Source organism: Lissotriton helveticus, chromosome 10 (assembly GCF_964261635.1).
Source record: "Lissotriton helveticus chromosome 10, aLisHel1.1, whole genome shotgun sequence".
NCBI classification, from domain to species: domain Eukaryota; kingdom Metazoa; phylum Chordata; class Amphibia; order Caudata; family Salamandridae; genus Lissotriton; species Lissotriton helveticus.
Genome location: NC_136071.1, coordinates 685326385 through 685346894, shown reverse-complemented (window position 1 = coordinate 685346894; position 20510 = coordinate 685326385). Strand labels below are relative to the sequence as shown.

Here is a 20510-nt window from a genome sequence, read left to right as displayed (position 1 = left end):
CCCGGCGGGGCAGCTTTTGGTACCAGAACCACCGGACTGGACCAGGGGCTACTTGAAGGTTCAATCACTCCTAGCTCCAGCATCTTAGTGACTTCACTGTGAACGCTGGCCTTCACCTTATCTGACAGCCGGTAGGTCTTAGACTTCACAGGTGGGCTGGTTCCTGTGTCCACATCATGGGTACACATGTGGGTCCTTCCCGGGATAATGGAGAACAGCGAGGAATATTGCTCCAGGACTTGGCGGCAGTCCCTCCGCTGTTCAGGAGTTAGGGATGGTGAGAGAATCACTCCCTCCACAGACCCATCCTTTTCTTGAGACGAAAATAGATCAGGGAGAGGCTCACTTTCCTCTTCCTCTGCTCCATCAGTCACCATCATCAAGATGACCTCGGGCCTCTCATGGTGGGGTTTAAGGCGGTTGGCATGGAGCACCCGATGGGGCTGCCTGGGGGTCTTAAGGTCCACTAAATAAGTGGCCTTGCCCTTCTTCTCAATCACCTCAAAGGGGCCTGTCCAGCGATCCTGGAGGGCACTAAGCTCTCCAGGCTCCATCACCCACACTTTCTGGCCAGGCTCCAACTCCACCGGGTGAACATTGTGGTCATACCACTCTTTCATAACTGCCTGGCTGGCTTCCAAGTTGTCAGAAGCTTGCTTCCACAATTTAGCCATTTGGCTCCGGAAGGCCAGCATGTAGCTCACCACATCCTGGGGAAGCTTCCTGGGAGTCTTTTCCCATCCGTCTTTCACCAGGCTGAGAGATCCGCGAACAGGGTGCCCATACTGAAGTTCGAAGGGGCTGAAGCCCACTCCTTTCTGTGGCACTTCCCTGTATGAGAACAACAGACAGGGTAGAAGGACGTCCTATTTCCTCCGCAGGCTCTCAGGCAGACTTCTGATCATGCCCTTCAAGGTTTTATTGAACCTTTCCACCAGACCATTGGTCTGGGGGTGGTAAGGGGTGGAGAACCGGTAGGTAACCCCACACTCCTTCCACATAGCCCGCATGTAGGCTGACATGAAGTTGGTCCCCCTGTCGGCCACAACTTCCTTAGGGAAACCCACTCGGGTAAAAATCCCCATCAGGGCCCTAGCCACTGCAGGTGCAGTAACGGTCCTCAAAGGAATTGCCTCTGGGTACCGAGTGGCGTGACCCACCAGAACCAGGATAAACCTGTGACCAGCTTAAGTGGGTGGATCCAATGGCCCAACAATGTCGATGCCCACCCTTTCAAAGGGGGTGCCAACGACAGGCAGTGGTTCCAGGGGAGCTTTTAGCTTAACCCCTGTTTTCCCACTGGCTTGGCAAGACACTCACGTCCTACAATAAGTGTCGGACGCTACACTCATTTGAGGCCAGTAAAAATGGGGGACAAGCCGGGCAAAGGTCTTGTCCTGACCCAGGTGTCCTGCCAAGGGTATCTCGTGAGCCAATTCTAAGAGAAAGGCTCGGTAACGTTGAGGGACGACTAAGGCCCGTGACGAACCGTGCACTGGTGCCTTGGGTTCACTGTAGAGAAGACCATCTTCCCAGTAAATGTGGTAGTTCCCTGCAATGTTACCTGCTTCCTGGGCTTCGGCCTGTCGCCTTAGACCCTCAAGGGTAGGGCACTCCCTCTGGCCCTGACAAAACTCTTCCCTGGTAGGCCCCCCCTCCACGTGCCAATCAGCAGGGATCGGTAGGTTCTCCAGGGAGACAACATCCCCCTCCGTGGACTCCGGGTCCACCACCACAGGTGGCCCATCCATCTCACGGGGCGTGGATGCCGAGGCAGGTGTCTCCTGTCCCCGGATCTTTCCCTTTTTGGCAGCTGGCTGTGCCTTTGTCCCAGGCTCCAGCCCTGGCGAACTCCCCCTTCGGGTAGTCGCGGACCGTGTGCTGACACAGGTCCTGTCAGGTGTACCCATCATCTCTGAGTGAGTCCGGTATTCCACCTCCTTCCAAGCATTGTGCTCCATGTCATTCCCCAACAGACAATCGACTGGCACGGCAGGGCTTACGGCAACTCGAAGAGGACCTGCGACCCCTTCCCACTCAAAGGGAACTTCGGCCACAGGGTAGTGACCTAGTCTGCCGTCAGCCATCGCGGCGGGGTGGAGTACGTTTCGGATCACCTGCTCTGGGGACACCAGAGGACTCCTTACCATAGTCAGACTGGCACATATGTACCTCAGAGCTTTCCCTCTTTGGCCATTGATGGTGACCCATTGCCCATACTTGGTAGTATTTGGGGGCACCTGGATCTTGGGAACCATCTCTCTGTCTCCCAGGGACACTAAAGTGACTCCCGCCCACTCCCCTCCCTTATCTAAGGACAACTCCTCCCCGAGCACTACACTAGCTACTCCCGGGGTTTTTCCTCCAGTGGGAGGGGGTGGTCTCTTAGGGCACTTGACATCTCCTTTATCGTGCCCAACTCCACCACATTCATAACAGCGGACAACCCTTGGCTGCTGACTATGGTCAGGATGAGGGGGTCTTTGTGGGTTGGCTCTAGGAGTGAAACCTGATCTCTTTCCTTGGAAACTGTTTTGGGGGGCCTTTTGAGAACTCCCTCTTTTTGTCTCCCCCCCCCTCTTTCTTCTGGGGAGCGCCCTGACCAGTCCTTTGGGAATCCCCTCCAGTCCCCTTTGAGGACACCCGGGTACTGGCCCAGATGTCCGCCTCCTCAGCAAGCTTCCTGGGACTGGTCAGCTTGCTGTCCACCAGGTGTTGTCGCAGCTTTGGAAAACATTTCTCGAGTAGGTGCTCCTTTAGGATTAGATCATACAACCCCTCGTAGTCCCCCACCTCGCTGCCTTGCACCCAACCCTCTAGGGCCTTCTTGGCATAGTCTAGGAAATCCACCCAGTTCTGTGTAGCCAGTTTGTGGCTGTTCCTGAATTTCTGTCTGTATTTCTCAGGAGTCAGCCCAAACTTCCTGATCAGCGCCACTTTCATGGTGGGGTAGTTAGTCTGTTACTCCTGCTTTAGGGCTAGAAGTGCATCCCTCCCTACTGGAGGCATATATTTATACAGGCCACACCCCCAGTGACTTTCTGATATCCCATGGGCTCTTAGCGAGACCTCATAGGCAGCCAACCATTTTGCAATGTCGTCCCCTACACTGTAACTGGCGACTATGTCTTTTGGCAAATAGGGTCTGGGTTCCCTGATGATTTCTTTGGGTATGCTGCCACCAACAGGAGTACTAGGAGTCCCCATTTGCAGGGCCTTGAGGTCTAACTCCTTTAAACTTAATTCATGAGCCTTCCTCTTTTTCTCCCTCTCCTTCTCCACCCTAGCTGGCTCCCACTTCAACTGCCTTTTCTGTCTCCGGTCAGCTAATTTGGCTTCGGTCAAGCTCCTTACAGAGACACTACTGCCCTCCCTCGAAAGTGTCCTAGGACCTGTTAGTAGGTTCCCCCCTTCGGTTTATTACAGTACATCCACTCCAATGACAGTGTCCCAATCCACCTCCTCCTCCTCCTCCTACCCATCTGGATGGGCTGCCACCCATGCTCTCAAGCTGGTTTGGAGTTCCCCCTTTTTCGCACCACGCTTGAAGAACACCCCCTTGCTCTGGCAAAATTCCCTGAGTTGGGCCGCAGTGTAGGTCTCCAACTCCTCCAATTCAAATTCCATTTTGCCAACAGGGTCTCAGACAGTCACTTTGAAGAATTCAAGAAAGGGGCGTTAATTAAGGGCTACCTCCACCCACCACCAGAAAAGAACTTGGAAAAACAAAACTTCTAATTAGGGAGTCCGCCAGGAGAAAACTCCAGGTGTAGGTACGTGGTGGACACTAAGCTACTGCTAAGTTGACGCAAGCACAAGCTCTGATCCCACCGCTGAACACCAATTATGTTGGACCTGGGGTTACCAGTCCACATAGGGTAGCCTAGCACAGAGTGAAGAGACTTATTCCAAAGGCAATTGTGTAATGCTTGCGTCACACTCCTCACAGCAACCAGCGCCCATCCACTAAAAATGACACTACACCTGTTTAGAAAAATACGGTTTGCTTTATAAAAATCTTTATATTATCTTTGTCTTCCAACAGTGTATAACCTTAACACAGTAAATATCTCCACCTTCGATTACTGATATCCATAAGGCTTTACATTGCATTTATTAACACTTTTTCCCCAAAATGAAAAGATCTCAGCAGTAACCCTTGCACCTTCACTTTTCAGCAATAGTATCACAGTTTGGATGAGGTAAACAGCAAAAATAATGCTTTCCTATATGGAAGCCAGTATATACATTACCCTTAGGGACTCATTGTCAACAAGAACTGGAAGTTACAGATGCTCAGCAAACAGTTCCCCCAATGGTATACTTGTAAATTGATTAATGCAGCTATATTTCTAAATGGAAACAGGCAGGTTATTTAATCATTTTCATAGAGACATTTAGCTTGCTATATGCCCGCATGGGATGGCCGGGATTCCACAGTACACTTCTAAGCCCTGAATGATCTGCACAAGGATATCCCCTTAGCACCGTCTTTTCCTTATTCCTTTGTCAGCCCTATTGCCCAGGCCTCCAGTAGCTGGTGACTGTACTTATGCTCGGAACTCTCTCTCCCTCACAAACCACACCTGCCCAGGTTCGGTAGTCACTGGAATGAACAAGTCCGGTATTTATGGGACACTATCTGTGGTGCAGTTGGTCTGGTTTAAGACGTCTCAGGCTTGTGTGTCACCACCACCAATTCAGGACTAGACACGATCCTTTCCACCCCCCCCCCCCCTCCGGTTTAGGTTCCCCGCTTACTTTCTTAACGTAGTTCTGTCCTTCAATTTCCAGTCAACGCCCGTTCTGAATCCTCAGTCAGAGGAAGGCTCCGCTACCGACTGGCTCGACTTGCCTTCCTGAACGAAGTTGAAGTCCGACGTTCTTCGCTCCGCCGACCTTTGGGGGCGTTTGACATAGTTTCCGCGGTCCTCCTCTTGCTGGCTCCACCCGCGAAGAACTCCGCCTACGCCCGGCCTCCTCCAGCTTTTCCCCACCTCTTCCGACGTCGCCGCAAACTTGCCTTCGGAGTTCAATCAGCTTCCGCCGTCCTCAAACTGTGCCTGCCTGCCTCCGCTTTGCCACCACAGCAGGAGGATTCCGCGTCAGGGGCAATCCCACGCAGAAGGGGATGACAGCTGGCACAGTGGGTCTTTCGCACGGTGAGTGTTGCTTCTCGTTTTCAGGGCCAGATCCTCGATTTCCTCCCGCAGCGTGCCTGCAGTAATCTGCGCTCCGAGCTGGTAAAGTAAAGGCTCGCAGCACTGCCGGTTTAAATGCTACAGGCGGTATTAAGGAAGAGACTGATATTACCGCTGTGTTTGGTGTCCCTTTTTAACCAGATGTCCCTACTTCTGAGTTCCCAGGCCAGTTTTCCTCAGCTCTCCAGAAGTAGCGCAAGGTCGTTTTACCAGGAGCATTGAAAGAAAAGTGGGTTTACGGAGCTATTGGTAATTCCACAATGGCCGGGTTCAGTCAACAGGTGGGGGGTCACGTCATTACAGAAGAGCAGCCGGCCCATGGGACGATCTAACCCCTCACAGTGCGCCTTCCTCCCCACGATGTCGCCTTACTCCTCACCAGGTCCAGCCCAAGCTCTCTGGTCACTCTAAAATGGCCTCCCTGTATCTGTCCTTTTATAGACTGGGCTCTGGTTGCTAGAACTAGCTGGAAGGTTCTGGAGCCTTCCCATTGTAGCCCTATGGCGCAGGATCCTGAGGTAAAAAGTTGGCAGTTACAAGCCTCCATTTTGTGTCTCACTACTCTCCATTTTAAAGGAGCACCTGTGCCTCAGGATATGTGGATTGGATGAGGCACCAAAAGCCCCAAGGACAACACCAAAAATTATAGTGGACACAAAAATAAACAAGGGGTAGGAGGCCAAAAAGGGGACAACATAAATAAATAAATAGGAGGGACCACCCAAAGGGCTGACCGGTCTAACAGTTGCCTTATGTGTGCAGTCAAAAAATGGACTAAAGAAATCTTTAAGCACAATTGTCTTCCAGTTGTGTGCATTCAGTAGAACACTGCTTCTATAGCTTTTTTGTCTCCAATGGCATTATATGCATTGTAAGAGTTAGGGATTGCAATTCTTAGCCTACATTATTAGTTTATGGTCCTATAAACATAACTCATTTGCAGACCTGTACATTTAGTGAGTTTGTGTTTCAATAGTCTTTAGCTCTTTTTATTTCCAATTGCATTGTTTTGATTGCAGGCATTACAATTTTGCATTATTGTACCGTAACATTAGTTTACATTCTTATAAAAGCATGTGCTTGCTGTATGGAAACATATTTGTGCCACATATGCATGACACATAGACCTATGCATAAGTATATATACATATATATATACAAAGTACACACGTGACTAAAGATCGGATGGGTGGATTGATGATTGGCAAGATGGATGCAGATGTGAATTGGGTAGATGGGCAAATGGATGGATGGATGGATGGATCGATCGATGAATGAACAGAAGGGTGAACGATGGCTGGCTGGATCGATGGTGGATGGACTGGTAGTATGGTGAATATATAAATTAAGTAGATGTGCAGATGGATTGATCGCTGGAAGAACAAAAAGACGGTCGATGGATGGATGGATGGATGAAGGATGGACTGGTAGGATGGTGGATGTGTGAATCGGCTAGATGGGCGGTTGGATCGATGGATAAAGAGAAGGATACACGACAGTTGGATGAATGAATGGATGGATGGATGGATGGATTGATCGACTGTTATACTGAACTGTTTCATTTTGTATGTACATTCATGAAAATTATTTGATTAACACATCATGATCAACTTACGGCAAATTATATGTCTTGGTTGTTTCTTTGAATTTAGAGCACAAGAGAAAGCCAAACTCGATTATTTTAGTAAATGCTGTGCTAAACAGTATGTTAGTAATCCAATTCAAGTTGAGAAGTTAGGTGGTTTGTGTTCCGGAGAGTGCTATGTGACTTCTCATCTCTGCCTTTTGAATGTCACATTTTTTGTCATGTGTAGGCAGCCGACAGGTACCCCTTTATATGGCATGACTGTTAAGTGTTATGTACATCTATCGGTAACCGCATAGAAAGAATCAGTTTTGTAAAAAAAACTTTAGTTCGAATGAATGAAAATAAAATAGCATTTGTCCTAAATTCCTCCTTGTGGCTGAATGGGTTTAAAATAGTTCAGCCGCCCTCATAGCCTCTCCCAGGATTTCCTTAGAAAGCTTTCTTTCCTTCCGTCTCACACGTCTCGGAGCTTGTTTAATTGCACCTGTTAAACGCTGGCTCTTGAAAGGTGATTCTTGCATAGGGCTCGCCGGATGGCTCACTGGCGTGCATTGTTTTTGCAGCGTGGATTCACACTTCTTTCGGGAGATGTGGGTGGGTGGGAGTGCTGTGCCAGATGACCGCTCCAAGGGAGGCAGCCCCAAGAACTAGCTTTCGGTGACACTTTCGATGGAAGCTAAACATTTCATTTAGCGGGTGTATATAAGGTATAGGTAAGAGCACAAAGGGAACAGAGCATTGGGCCATAATGAACACACAAACAGCCGGAGAAAATAATGGCTATTATCACAAACAGAACTGTCCACATTTTCCAACCACAAGCAGAAAGTAAATCCCAAAATCGCCCAATCCAATTCCAAGTTTCAGGGTTCCAATGTAAGAAGGCTAGAGTACCAATGATAAGTTCGGGAGCAGACTAATATTTATCAAAGACTGCACGAAGGACCAAACGGGGCCAATGGAATTAAGACGAGGAGCCGCAAAGGGCTGATCCTCCTCAGGAATGGGACAACCAAAGGGGTACATTGCTAAAAAGTACTTGGAGAACAGAAGCCCCTGTACAACCAGCCAGAGGGGAGTCTTCTCCCTGTGTCCGTCTGAGCCTCACAGGCAGGCTCCTATCGTTCATCAAATATTCACTTCTCCCACGGTGGAGCTGCACAACTTGCAACCCATCAAAAACAATCACTGCCCAGGCTGAGGGAAAAGTCTTTCTTTCAGGATAGGGCAATCACCTTCCAGGACAAATACCCTCAGCGATCCTGTTCAATGTCTCAGTCAGTGCACCAGTATTATTCACTCTAATCTAACAGGCACCAGAGGCACAGCACCTGTACCCTGAACTCAAGTCTTTCCCTAACTGTGTTGCTCCGCTGGTGCACTGCTCTTTTGTCGGGCCGCAGATTGTACACAGTGTGCCCAGGCATGTCTTGATCAACACACAGAGGTGCAGACTTGCATTCACTTGGGGACCGGGACACAGAGGCCTGATGCTGGAGTATCAGAAGCAACCCTTGTTTCAGAGGGGGTCACCTCAAGCAAAACCCTCCTTGCCATCCTTGTCGGTCTGTGCCTCTCTCAACTGCACATCAGAAAAAAAGGAACAAAGCCGTCCTGATTTGTGACCTCGTCTTTTACCTTCACCGCTGTTATAGTTGCCTGCAACGCCTGTGCTGGTTCCCTTTACCTCGGCTCCAAGCTGGACTTGTTTGGAATCCTCACGCTGGATCTGATGTCCTGACCCCTCTGGCAATGGTTGGAAGGCAGCAGATATCTGTTAGTAAACAGAACAGAAATCTTTAGACACAAAATACAAAAAATCAATCAAAAGAGGATATTTCAGAAACGCCCCTGTATTATTTTTCTGAAGAACCTCAAAGAAAAGGAATTTCAAAACAACTTTTCTTTTAACAAACTTGGACTTATACGTCCTCACAATACAGTTTCTACTTGGTGAACCTTCACTATTGTGCAAAACTGCAGACACCTCTAAAATTATTTTCCTTGCATTAGAGCAACCATGTTTTGCCCTTATGATCATGCTCTCATATATGTGTAGCAGGAAACTCTAGAATTATTAATGTAACAGAGATCCATATTACATGAATAACTGATCAATTAAACATAATCTAGTAGGTACATGAATTTATCCAGTATTATGGGTTTCTTTCATAGATTCACATGCCTGAATCATTCCCCATCGTCGGGGTGGGAGTCCCCGGTACATAAATAAAGTAATGTCATATAGACATATATACTTAGTAATGGGCCAGAGGCCTCTCATTAGTAACATATCCATGTCCTTTTGTAAAAAGGACTAAACTTTGGCCAAGAGCCAATCAGCTATCACCACCCTCTAGAACCTTCCTGGAAGGAGCTCCGGTCCCTCAGACTTTCTACCGCACGTCGTGCTAAGGGAGTCTCCACTGTGCTCTGCTCAGTTTTCATTACTTCTCTGGATTTTCCAGTTCTTTTCTCACAGAATTTCTTCAGTTGTGTGGGGTTTTCAGTTTACCATGGCTGATACTCCTAAAAATTGACTTTTTAGACCTTGTGCCTCTTGTAACAAGAAGAGGCTTCATATAGATGACAAGCATAAGGATTGCCTTTATTGTCTCTACCCTGACCACTCTTCTAAGGATTGTAAGATCTGTCGGACCTTTTCAAAAAAGACCCTCAAGGACAGAGAGGGGCGCCTGTTGATATGTCTACAGAGACTGAAGGATAAGGACCAGACAGTCTCTTCAGGTGAGAGTGAGAGTTCCTTCAGGAGTCCACATTCCTCTCCTTGCCCCCGGTTCTGCCCAGGCTGGACAAGAAATATAGGGCTCCAGACACGGCTCCAGCTTGCCTTACTGGCCATCCCAAGCCGGACTCGGTCATTACTCAAGCAGCGCAGCGCAAATCAAAAAATCCTTCGGCTGCACTAACTGCGCCACCGGATAAGGAGGGACGAAAACTGGACAATATTGGGAAGCGTTTTTCTTGAATGTCCGCGTTGACAGTGCGCGCTGCAAACTCCATGGCACTGTTAGGACGTTACAATCATCAAATGTGGGCTGATATCGCCCCATATGTGGGATCTTTGTCGGAGGAAGAGAAAGAAGAGGCAAACAAGATTCTCTTAGAAGGCGAACGCTCAGCCTCAGAGATGATTGTTTGTGCGATGATGTTGCATCAACGGGTTTCCGCCAGCTAGCTGTAGCTGCGGTGCTGAGACGTTAAGGCTGGCTCAAAGCAACTACCTTCCGGCCGGAAGTGCAAGCTAAGGTGCTTGACATGCCTTATGATGGCCAACTTCTTTTTGGAGCACATATAGATGAGGCGCTTCAAGGTATTAAAAAAGATACCAATACAGCGAAGGCACTGGGTACCTTCCAGTTTACAAAACCTCCCTTTCGGGGCTCCAGCGGGAGAGGCCAATCTTCAAGAGGAGATTTTTAAGGTTACCGGTCCTCGTACAGCTCAAACCAGCAGTACAAACCCCAATATCAGCAGAGACAACAACAACAGTCGTCCTACACGAGGTCTTCTTTTCATGGCAAAGGAGGAAAAACGAACACAGCCAGAAGACAATGACTTCTCCTTGTCACAGGTCTCCACTTTTTCTCTACATTACAAGATTGGAGGAAGAATCGCGTCTTTCCTACAAAATTGGAAACGGATTACTTCGGATCGATGCGTCCTTCAACTAGTTCAATTCGGACACCCTCTGGAGTTCATAGAAACCCTGCCTCAAACTCCTCCTCGCCCAATGCTCCACCAGAATTTACATCGGCTGCAATTGGAGCTATCACTTATGCTCCGAAAAGGTGCTATAGAAAGAGTCCCTCGCAATCAGAAAGGCAAGGGGTTCTACTCCCGATTCTTCTTAATTCGGAAAAAAGAAAAGAAATGGAGACCTATATTGGACTTAAGAAACCTAAACAAGTATCTCAAGAAACAGTCATTCGGTATGATGTCCATTCAGAAGGTCCTTCAACTCCTCAATGCGAACAACTTCATGTTGTCTCTAGACCTTCAAGACGCTTATTTTCATATGCCTATCCACAGAAATCACAAGCAATACCTCAGGTTTGCTGTGGCAGGCAAGCACTACCAGTTTCGGGTGTTGCCCTTCGCCCTGAAGTCGGCACCACGCATTTTTACAAAATGCCTGTCTCCAGTAGCAGCGTACCTCCGGCAACAACATCACCAAGTCTTCCCATACTTGGACGACTGGCTAGTCAAGGTCCTTCTTTTGCAGGCGTGACCAAGTACGCCTGTCTTCAACTTTTTAACGACTTGGGCCTTACTCCCAATCGAGACAAATCCGTCCTTCAGCCTTCCCAGCGTCTCATTTTCCTAGGCACTGTCCTAGATACGGCTCAGAATAAAGCATTCCCTTCTCAGGAGCGTCAATCCAATCTGGCATCCTTGGCGGCCCGTGTACGAATCAGAAGAACACTCACGGTGCGCCTTTACAAGTCCCTGCTAGGGATGATGTCTTCTTGCATCCTGTTAGTTCCACACTGCCGTCTTCATATGCGTCCTCTTCAGTAAGCGCTATCCAGTCAATGGATCCAGTGTACAGGATCATTCGAAGATGTAATCCGAGTGATGCCTCCCATGGTGAAAGCTCTACAGTGGTGGATTCGTCCACAGAACCTTACACGAGGTATGCCGTTCCTGCTTCCAGTCTCGCCGCATATTATAACAACAGATGCGTCCCTGGAAGGTTGGGGGGGCGTTCCTCCAAGAACTCTGAATCAACGGACAGTGGTCCCCTGCCGAAAAACAACTGCACATAAACCTTCTCGAGTTAAGAGCGGTTTACCTGGTGCTTTAAGCGGTCCTGCCTCGGATCAAAAACTCCCCTGTGCTTGTGAGGACAGACAACACCACCACAATGCACTGTATCAACAAATAAGGGGGGACTCGGTCTCTGACATTGTCTCGCGAATCTCAAAAGATCTGGAACTGGCTACTTCTGCACAACATTTCCCTTCGGGCAGAATACGTCCCTGGAACGGACAATGTCCTTGCAGACTCACTGAGCAGACAGCGCTCTGTGTTCCACGAGTGGGGGCTGGACCACCAAACTCTCAGTCACATCTTCTCTCGATGGGGCAAGCCTCACCTGGATCTGTTCGCAACCAGACACAATGCCAAATGCCAACATTACGCAAGCTGGCGTCCTCTAGGGAATGCATTTTCGATTGCATGGTTCAACGCCTTTGCGTATGCATTTCCTCCATTTCCCCTGATTCCCAGTGTCCTGAGGAAGCTGAAGGCGGAACATTGTACCCTGATCTTGATAGCTCCAGCGTGGCTGCGGCAACACTGGTTCACGGACCTTCATCTCCTATCGCTGGAACCGCCGATCCCATTGAAGCCGTGCCCCAATTTCCTCACAATGAACCATGGACAAGTCTAACATCCGGATCCAGCATCTCTCAGATTATCGGCTTGGCTCCTGAGTTCAGAGAATTCCAGAACTTAAACATCCCGCCAGACTGCAGAGCTGTTCTAGCCCGGGCTCGGGCCGACAGTACCAACAAGACGTATTCCCTGAAATGGAAAAGGTTCTGCATGTGGTGTAAATCAGTGAAAATACATCCCTTTTCTTCATCACCGGCAGAGATCTTACCTTACCTTCTTCATTTGGCAAACTCAGGTCTGGCTCAGGCTTCAATAAAAGTTCACCTGGCTGCCATATCTCGTTTCAGACGTTCCACAGCTGGTACTTCCCTCTGGTCCAGCAGACTCATAAAACAATTCCTTAAAGGTTTGTTCAGGACATTTTCTCCGGTGAAGTCTTTACCGCCTGCCTGGCAGCTGAACGTTGTGCCTGCTCAATTAATGAAGCATCCCTTTGAGCCAATACACAAAGCGGCTATCAAATATCTTTCCTGGAAAACGGCTCTTCTATTGGCGCTTACCTCAGCGAGAAGAGTAAGCGAACTCCAAGCCTTTTCAATTCAAGACCCTTTCCTCCATTTCAGGCAGGACAGAGTGATTCTGAGGACTAATACTAAATTCATTCCATAAGTCCCATCTGACTTTCACCTTAATGGGCCGATTGTGCTGCGGTCTTTCTTCCCGAATCCACATTCCGCAGCAGAGATGTCTCTCCACTCTTTGGATCTCAAACGCTGTCTGAAGTTCTACATACACAGAACAGAGACATTTCGAAAATCTAATCAACTTTTCGTTGCCTTAAGCAGATCTAGGAAAGGCCTTCCATTGACTAAGCAGAGCATTTCACATTGGATCTCTGCAGCTATTGCTTTCTGCCATCAGCAAGCAGGACATCCTCTGCATTCCAAGGTTCGGGCTCATTCCACTAGAGCAGTCTCAACCTCCATGGCGCTCTTTGCGGGAGTGCCCGTCATTGACATCTGCAGAGCGGCGACATGGAAGATGCCTCATACGTTCACCAGGCACTACTGCTTGGATACTGAACTTATGAAAGATGCAGCAGTGGGACAGGCTGTGCTCCGTCATCTATTTCACTAGAGGTGAGCCTTCTCTTTCATCCCACCTTCCTACTGTCTACTTGCACATTTCTCTCTACTATTGCATGTTGGTACCTTTTGCATTTCACAATTGATATGTTATTATCTAGTGAGATTTACTTTTGTACCATTCGAAATGTGCTTGTTATTGCTCACTACTCTGATTCAGGCATGTGAATCTATGAAAGATACCCATAATACTGGATAAGGAATGCGTTACTTACCTGTAACTGCAGTTATCCAGTATTGGTATGTTTCATAGATTCACATGCACCCACCCTCCTCCCCTGGAAGGGCTCACCTTGGTTCTCTCAGTAATGTACTACTTAGCACTGTGCTTACGAAAATCTACGGGACCAGAGCTCCTTCCAGGAAGGTTCTAGAGGGTGGTGATAGCTGATTGGCTCTTGGCCAAAGTTTGGTCCTTTTTACAAAAGGACATGGATATGTTACTAATGAGAGGCCTCTGGCCCATTACTAAGTATATATGTCTATAGGACATTACTTTATTTATGTACCGGGGACTCCCACCCGACGACGGCGAATGATTCAGGCATGTGAATCTATGAAAGATACCAATACTGGATAACTGCAGTTACAGGTAACGCATTCCTTTCCAGCAGAACTTGTTTGTGGAAGACAAGTAAACAGGCAAAAGAACATTGTGTTCTTAAAAATGTGTGCTAAGGGCATATGGGCTTCTTTCCCAGTTTGTGAACCATAGGCAACATATTTTTGTATGATCTGGGCCATGTAATATCATATTCAGGGGAGAAACCTATTCACCAGCTCTAGCAAGGCTTGTCAGCTCTATTATATAGACTAACTAATGAGGGACTCGTGATGCCTCTGCGACTTATGTTGTACTGTAATAACATCAACAATAATGGTGTTGCCACCTGGGAATTTGGAACAAAACCACTAACATATACTTCCCCTTAAAGGTCAAATAAGAGAACATCAATCTATTCTATCCATCCTTTCATAACTTCATCAGTTTACAGACAGGATGGGCAGTAACATTGCGTATTTATTCATTTTGTTCATTCTAACAATTTGTTCAAACAGTGTTACTTAATAGCCAATTAGACGTGCACTGGTGAGGTGTTACTTAATTGTAGGAGATGGATAGCTAGGAGAAACCACACCAAAGAGTCCATGTCCAATACTTCCTTTAGCTAATGTTACCTAAAACAGATCTGTGGTGTCCAATCTTGTTCCAGGAAAGCTTAATCAAGGCCTTACGTCCATTGAAACAACCAAGTAAAGTCTTCCATTTCTTCAATGTAGTTAAATTACTAATGACTATAGCCTAAATATTATTGACATGAATTGAGAATTATTTTGACCCTAATTTTCCTAGGCACATTATAGCCTCAGATATTATTAGAGCAAAGTTTACATTACCTGTAGTGTTTTATCCTACAATGTTAGAATCATGAAATGTAATTAATACTAAGGAATTAATTTGTAAATTACTCTTCAACATTACAAGCAGGTGGTATATCTATATGTTTTCTATTTAGAACAAGTGGCACTGGAGTGTGCATTTGCTTAACGTGTTAATTGCTGTAGACCAAAATGGAAGCAAATCTGCTGAAAAGGAATATGTTCCCCGTTCAATCAAATACAGCCCTATTTATTTATTTAGTTACTCGTATTATTACTACAAGGGCTATAGACTAAATGTACAATTTGCATTTACACAAGTATATATGTACATGTACACATCAAAAAACGCTGTGATGCTTTCATAGTGTAATGTAGGCCCCTAAAAGTGGAAACCACACACTGTCACAGTGGCCAACCTCAGATAAAAAAACAAAAATGCTCCAAAACTCCCTGCGTGGACATTTTGAATTCAGTAGTGCAGGTCAGTTCTAAATACAGAACTTGGCCTCTGACCCTTAAACCTGTTGTCCCCTGTCTGAGCAAAGCTATCCCCATGTGGCCACCACAGTTCTGAGTAACTCTCTGAGACGCAGAAAAGCATGACTGTGGGGCATCCCTGCTCCGTGCCTGTGTGCTTATATTTTAAAGGTAGGATGTAATGTTTGTTCTTTATTTTTTTATCCTTGTGCACTGTGCTTTTCTAGCACCTAAACAATTGCCTCACAATTTTAGTTTCAGAACGCCATAATACGCCCTGAACTGTCGTGCGTTAAGGCTTGCATAAAGGCTTGCAATGTAATTCACATGTCTGTACAGCTACTCTTTGCATGACTTTTAATAGCCTTTGTATTTGACATTACAGCCATTAGGCCATACTACATTTTAAGTTTGTCACTAAGAGGCCGTAATATCGTCATTGTTAGAGTAACTAATACTCATCTTTTTAATTTGGTGCAACAACATTTTTGTTTCAAATCTGTTTTTATTTCACCCCCGAACAGGGAGTACGCTGAAGAGTGACTAGTACACAGCGTTAAGCCTACAACCCCTTCCGGGCCGGCCGCGTTAGATCACAAATGCAGTAGACAACATTGACAGGCCACAATTATGAGCAACAACATTTTTAACCATTTGGAGATAGAAATCTTAATGTGCACATTGAAATCTGAATACATACTTTGCACATGGTAATTTTCTACAGTGCTAAATATTATTAGATTTTCACAGTGATGTTAATAGACATTATAAAGATCATGATAATGCAAAAACGATTTTAGTGCAATGACTTTTAATAAAAAAAATTCATGGTCATTTTTTGAATAATGATCACTAACCCTTTTGTTTTTTCTAAATATGAAAAGCAAGCCTTATTCCTTTCCTTCTGTCTTTAAATGCATTTATTTATAAAACTTACAAAACTTCATTTGAAACTAAGCACAGAAGCTTTACTGAACCATAGAAAATTATTTGTTTCTTTGGCTTTTAAAAAGCAGTAATTATTTACCATCAGAACCACAGATGTGCTTTTTAGGAAAGAAACAAGAAAGAAAGTCCTTACTTTTATCCTTTCTCTTTTATCCACAGTAATGAATCTGTATTTCTAACTTTCAAAATTAGTAGTCTTTAATGCACATGCTTTCATGCCATTTTATACGAACTTAAAACCTAGTTGCTACAGCGTTTATTTAGCTTGTGCCTGGGTAAAGCCTGTGCTATTTATTCAGCTGTGTTTTGATACCTCTGCTCTGACAGACCGCTTCCTTCGGACAGACAACTTCAGCAGCTGTTAAAAGCTCTCTTTCTGGTGCTGGGAATGAGGCTTAGTTAAAAAACAGGCATTCCAAGCCAGTCAAAATCTATTGTTGGCAGTGTGGTAAAAGAAGGACGCTTTTATTTTAGCAGCAACCAATTATTCATATAATGTGAATGCCTTTTAATATTTAATATGATGCATCTAAGGATAGTGCTGTAACATTTTGCACAGCTTGTAGGCAGTACTAACAAAATGTTGGTGGACATTTTGTTAAGTACTAGTTATATAAAACAAACACATTTTTTTTCCTGAGGCCTACTTTTTCCTATTGAGTGCCTCTTTTCTATTTTTTTCTAGGTAAAGTGAGTTTTAACATTGTATAACTCTTGCTATACCCAAAAGGTCTCAGAGCACTTTATTTGTTGTTAGGTAACATTTTCTCTTTTGTATGGAGTGCTAGGCAATTCTGCTTCAAGTTTTAATTCACATTTTTTACCATTGTGGCAATATAATAATTGAATGTTCACACAGATATACTTAGTTACTGCTTAACTTTTAATAGTAGCGTGCAGCTACTTAACATATCTTATATAATTCATTTCTTGAATTTTAGAGTTTAATTCTTCCAATGGCATCTGCAGAACATATGACGACAACAAACCAAATTGAGCTCATTCAAGACATTTTCAAGAAGGTGGCCACACATTCATAACACACAACACAGCTTGCTGAGGTAAGCCATTCTTACACAAAGAGCACAGTCGCTACTCACTCAAGCAAGTACTTCACAAGCATCACCACCGGTGTCGGTCATCAATCCTCATAGACACTCAAACACACAATCAAACCACAAATAAATCAGCACTAGGACAAAAACAAGAGGCGGCCCACAGACTGTACTCAAACCAAACCAATTGTAAGTCATATTTACGAACAAAAGAGCTAATTAAAAGCAGTCCAGAGACTGCACCAAGACAAGTAAATAGGCCAAAGACTGTTCCATGTTACAAATATCATAAGGCCTTTTTCTAGTATATTCGTTCCACAGTGTACTATACATTATGGAAGAAATACCATTTTTAATATACATAAACTATTAAGTGTCCCACCTAGGGGAGCCGGCTGACTATTTTCTAGATCCATATTTGTACCTCCAAAACAGCAACACAGTCTACGAAGTGTGCTAGGAGCAGGCATGCCAAAAATATTATTACAGAATATAATATTATAATCAAATAGTATCGAATCCAAGTATAAAAAAAATGGAGACAAAAAAAATCTCCTCATTACCTGCCTTTTTACATTGTAATATACAAACAAAACAAAACCAGAATCTTGGCCAAGCAAATCCAAAACAAGAGTGTCGCTTAAGCGACCTTACCAAACCAAAGTCTCCAACCCCCACCTGCCAAGCTTTGGGTTGAAAAAAATTACAACAAAGGGAAATCTCAGTCGGGACCGGCCAACACATGGAGGGTCAGATCTGGAAAACCGGAAAACATGTTGGGCGGCAAAGACAAAGGGTCTCCTCGTGCAGGATACCTCCTCAGTAGATTCCTGTCTTCCATCAAGACAGCTCCCTTGGATGGCTGCGTCTCCGATGAGACCCACGAGTTGAGCGCCAATTTGTGGAAATGAGCCTTTTTAGGGGCCACTGGTTCTTAAACCAACAAAGAAGAGATTGGCACGGAAGCTGTAATATCAAAGAAATAAGTTTATTAACCTCTCATGAGTCGGACTACATTGATACAGCAGCCTCGGGCACTGTATGAGGTAGTCCCCAGAATACAGAAACCAAGGGTCTTGTGTACCCTATTTACCGCTAAGTAAGCATGGAGGAGGTACAGGCACATACAGGAATAGTTGTTGACTAACATGGGCATACAAATATGTCCTGGTCAGCAAAGTGGGAGGGGAAACATTACTGCTTACATCAGTTGAAACAGCCTGACAGTTACAGTCTAGGACAGGTGCATTCTAGCAGCTACAGGCCTTTCTGAGCATACAGAGTGCTCCGGCTCAGTACTGAAGGAGTTAACTACAGTTGATGACTCAAGCGAAATAGAAAGGCAAGGCAAGCAACAGTGAAGACGGAAGAAGCACATGTCTAACTAAAATGGATAACTTTTTAAGGGAGGCATCATCTCGCCCCCTCCAATAGCACAGCTGCGTTGCACCAGATTGGCGATAATTTTAGTTTCTCCTCCATGTTAATCAGTTTGTTTATTATATTCCTTACATATCTTTTCATCCTCTCTTAGACTTGAATTTTATACTTTAATCCACACGCAGAATATTATGCCATTTTCCAGGTTTTCCATGCTTTAGCTGTGCCCCTCCGGACCTCTTGCAAAAACACGACTGATGCACGATTCGTCCAAGACAGTGTTTTATTAAAAATACACAATGCATTTCGGGCAACTAGTGCCCTTCGTCAGGGATCACTGCCACAAACACTGAAACTCTTCCACCCCCTTCACGGTTCCAATAGTGGTTGTACACATGGATCCTTCCAAGTTACATTTTGGCAGACTGTCACCTGCGGTCTTTTCAAAGCGCTCTGCGTCTTTTGCACGTGAAATAAGACAGATAAGAAAATGACATCAGCATGCAGATGTGGTGCTTGTATGCAAACGAACAGTTATTTTGGAGCTGTATGGTGCCACCTACCGGTACGGGAGATCATTGCTTACAAAATTCTCTGGATCCAGTCTAGCACAAGTAAAGGTGAGTATACTTATGAAAACACACTCTGACACTTTAAAATATATAGAAGTACATGAACTAAAGGCACACTATCATAATATGTAAAAACAATAGCAATACAATATGAAACAAAGTATGGGCAATTGGCAACAACAATCACGTTATAGCCTTCGGTCTTAGGTTACTGGTTGAAACCTATCTGAAATATATAACTCCACCACAGGCTGGGTGGAATTAGTTTTCCAAACCATACAGCACACGTTTCATCACAACATGATCACTAACATCAGAAAACAGTAAAGTTGTCATGCCACATTGAAACCTAGGTTGATGAATGTTTCTTACTTCTCTGAATAATATGAAAGAAGGGGAATACATCTAGGCCTGGCTTCTCCAACAAGTAGCTCGTGAGCCACTGGTAGCTCTTGGGCTACCCATAAGCAGGTTCATTGTGTTCAGCCCAGCCTAATAAATTAGAAGCTGGGATGAAAATGTCTGTATTTTTGTAACTCGAGAGCTGTTGTTTGGGGAGATCCATTACTAATATTTACTTGGTGTCAGGGGCATTGCAGCTATGGCTGTTACATACATCCCTTGTACATGCATTCCACATTGACAAAGGATTTTCTGCATGTCTGATGCACTGAGGTGATCACTTCTGGCAGTCTTTCATATGATGGGAACTAATGTGCTCTTCTCGGATGTGGTCTGTATTCAAACGCTAAAAATATTTGTAGCATGGGCTGATTTTCACCGACCATGAGTAGTCCATTCCAGTGATTTTCATAGTAAAAAGGGAAGAACTTCCATTCCACTGTTAAATAAGGTGCTACATACACTAATGGTGCTTCAGGTCTAGAGGTTTACTTTACACCTACAGGACTGTAGCTAATTTTCCACAGTTCCAACACCAACTACAATGATGTAAAATGGAGATCGTTGCAATTGTACTAGACCCTGACCATATGGGCACTCACTACATTTGAAAGCTCCAGTCTGGATCTCACTGGTGCCAGCAGCCATGCTCTTACCATAACTCTGAGTCTTGCTTCCACCTGTACCTTACATATATATTCTCTCCCTCTCCGTATTAGTCTGGGGTGTCACATCTAAGCAGAAACTTGCATGAATAGAGCCAGTAGGTACTTCACTGCACGTCAACTAGGAAAAGGTCTGTTCATTACTGTAATCCATAAAAAAGCTGTTCTTCCTCCTTTCTGTCCACAACCCTTGTCATGAATAGTAGTCTCATGTCAAGGCAGAGGGTACAGTTCTTGCTCCCTTTCAATCCACAGAGCAAGCCTTGGACCTCAGAATCTTTATGGGCAGGCCTCTGCATACACCCCAGCTTAGCATACAAGCTGGGCCTAAGA

At 45.4% G+C, this 20510-nt stretch overlaps 1 protein-coding gene across 15 annotated transcripts in view; it reads left to right on the top strand.

Annotated features, from left to right (window-relative positions):
• The window catches only part of KMT2C (lysine methyltransferase 2C), a 1799940-nt gene that overhangs the window by 1178751 nt on the left and 600679 nt on the right, over positions 1-20510 (top strand). The gene's annotated exons all lie outside the window — the stretch shown is intronic.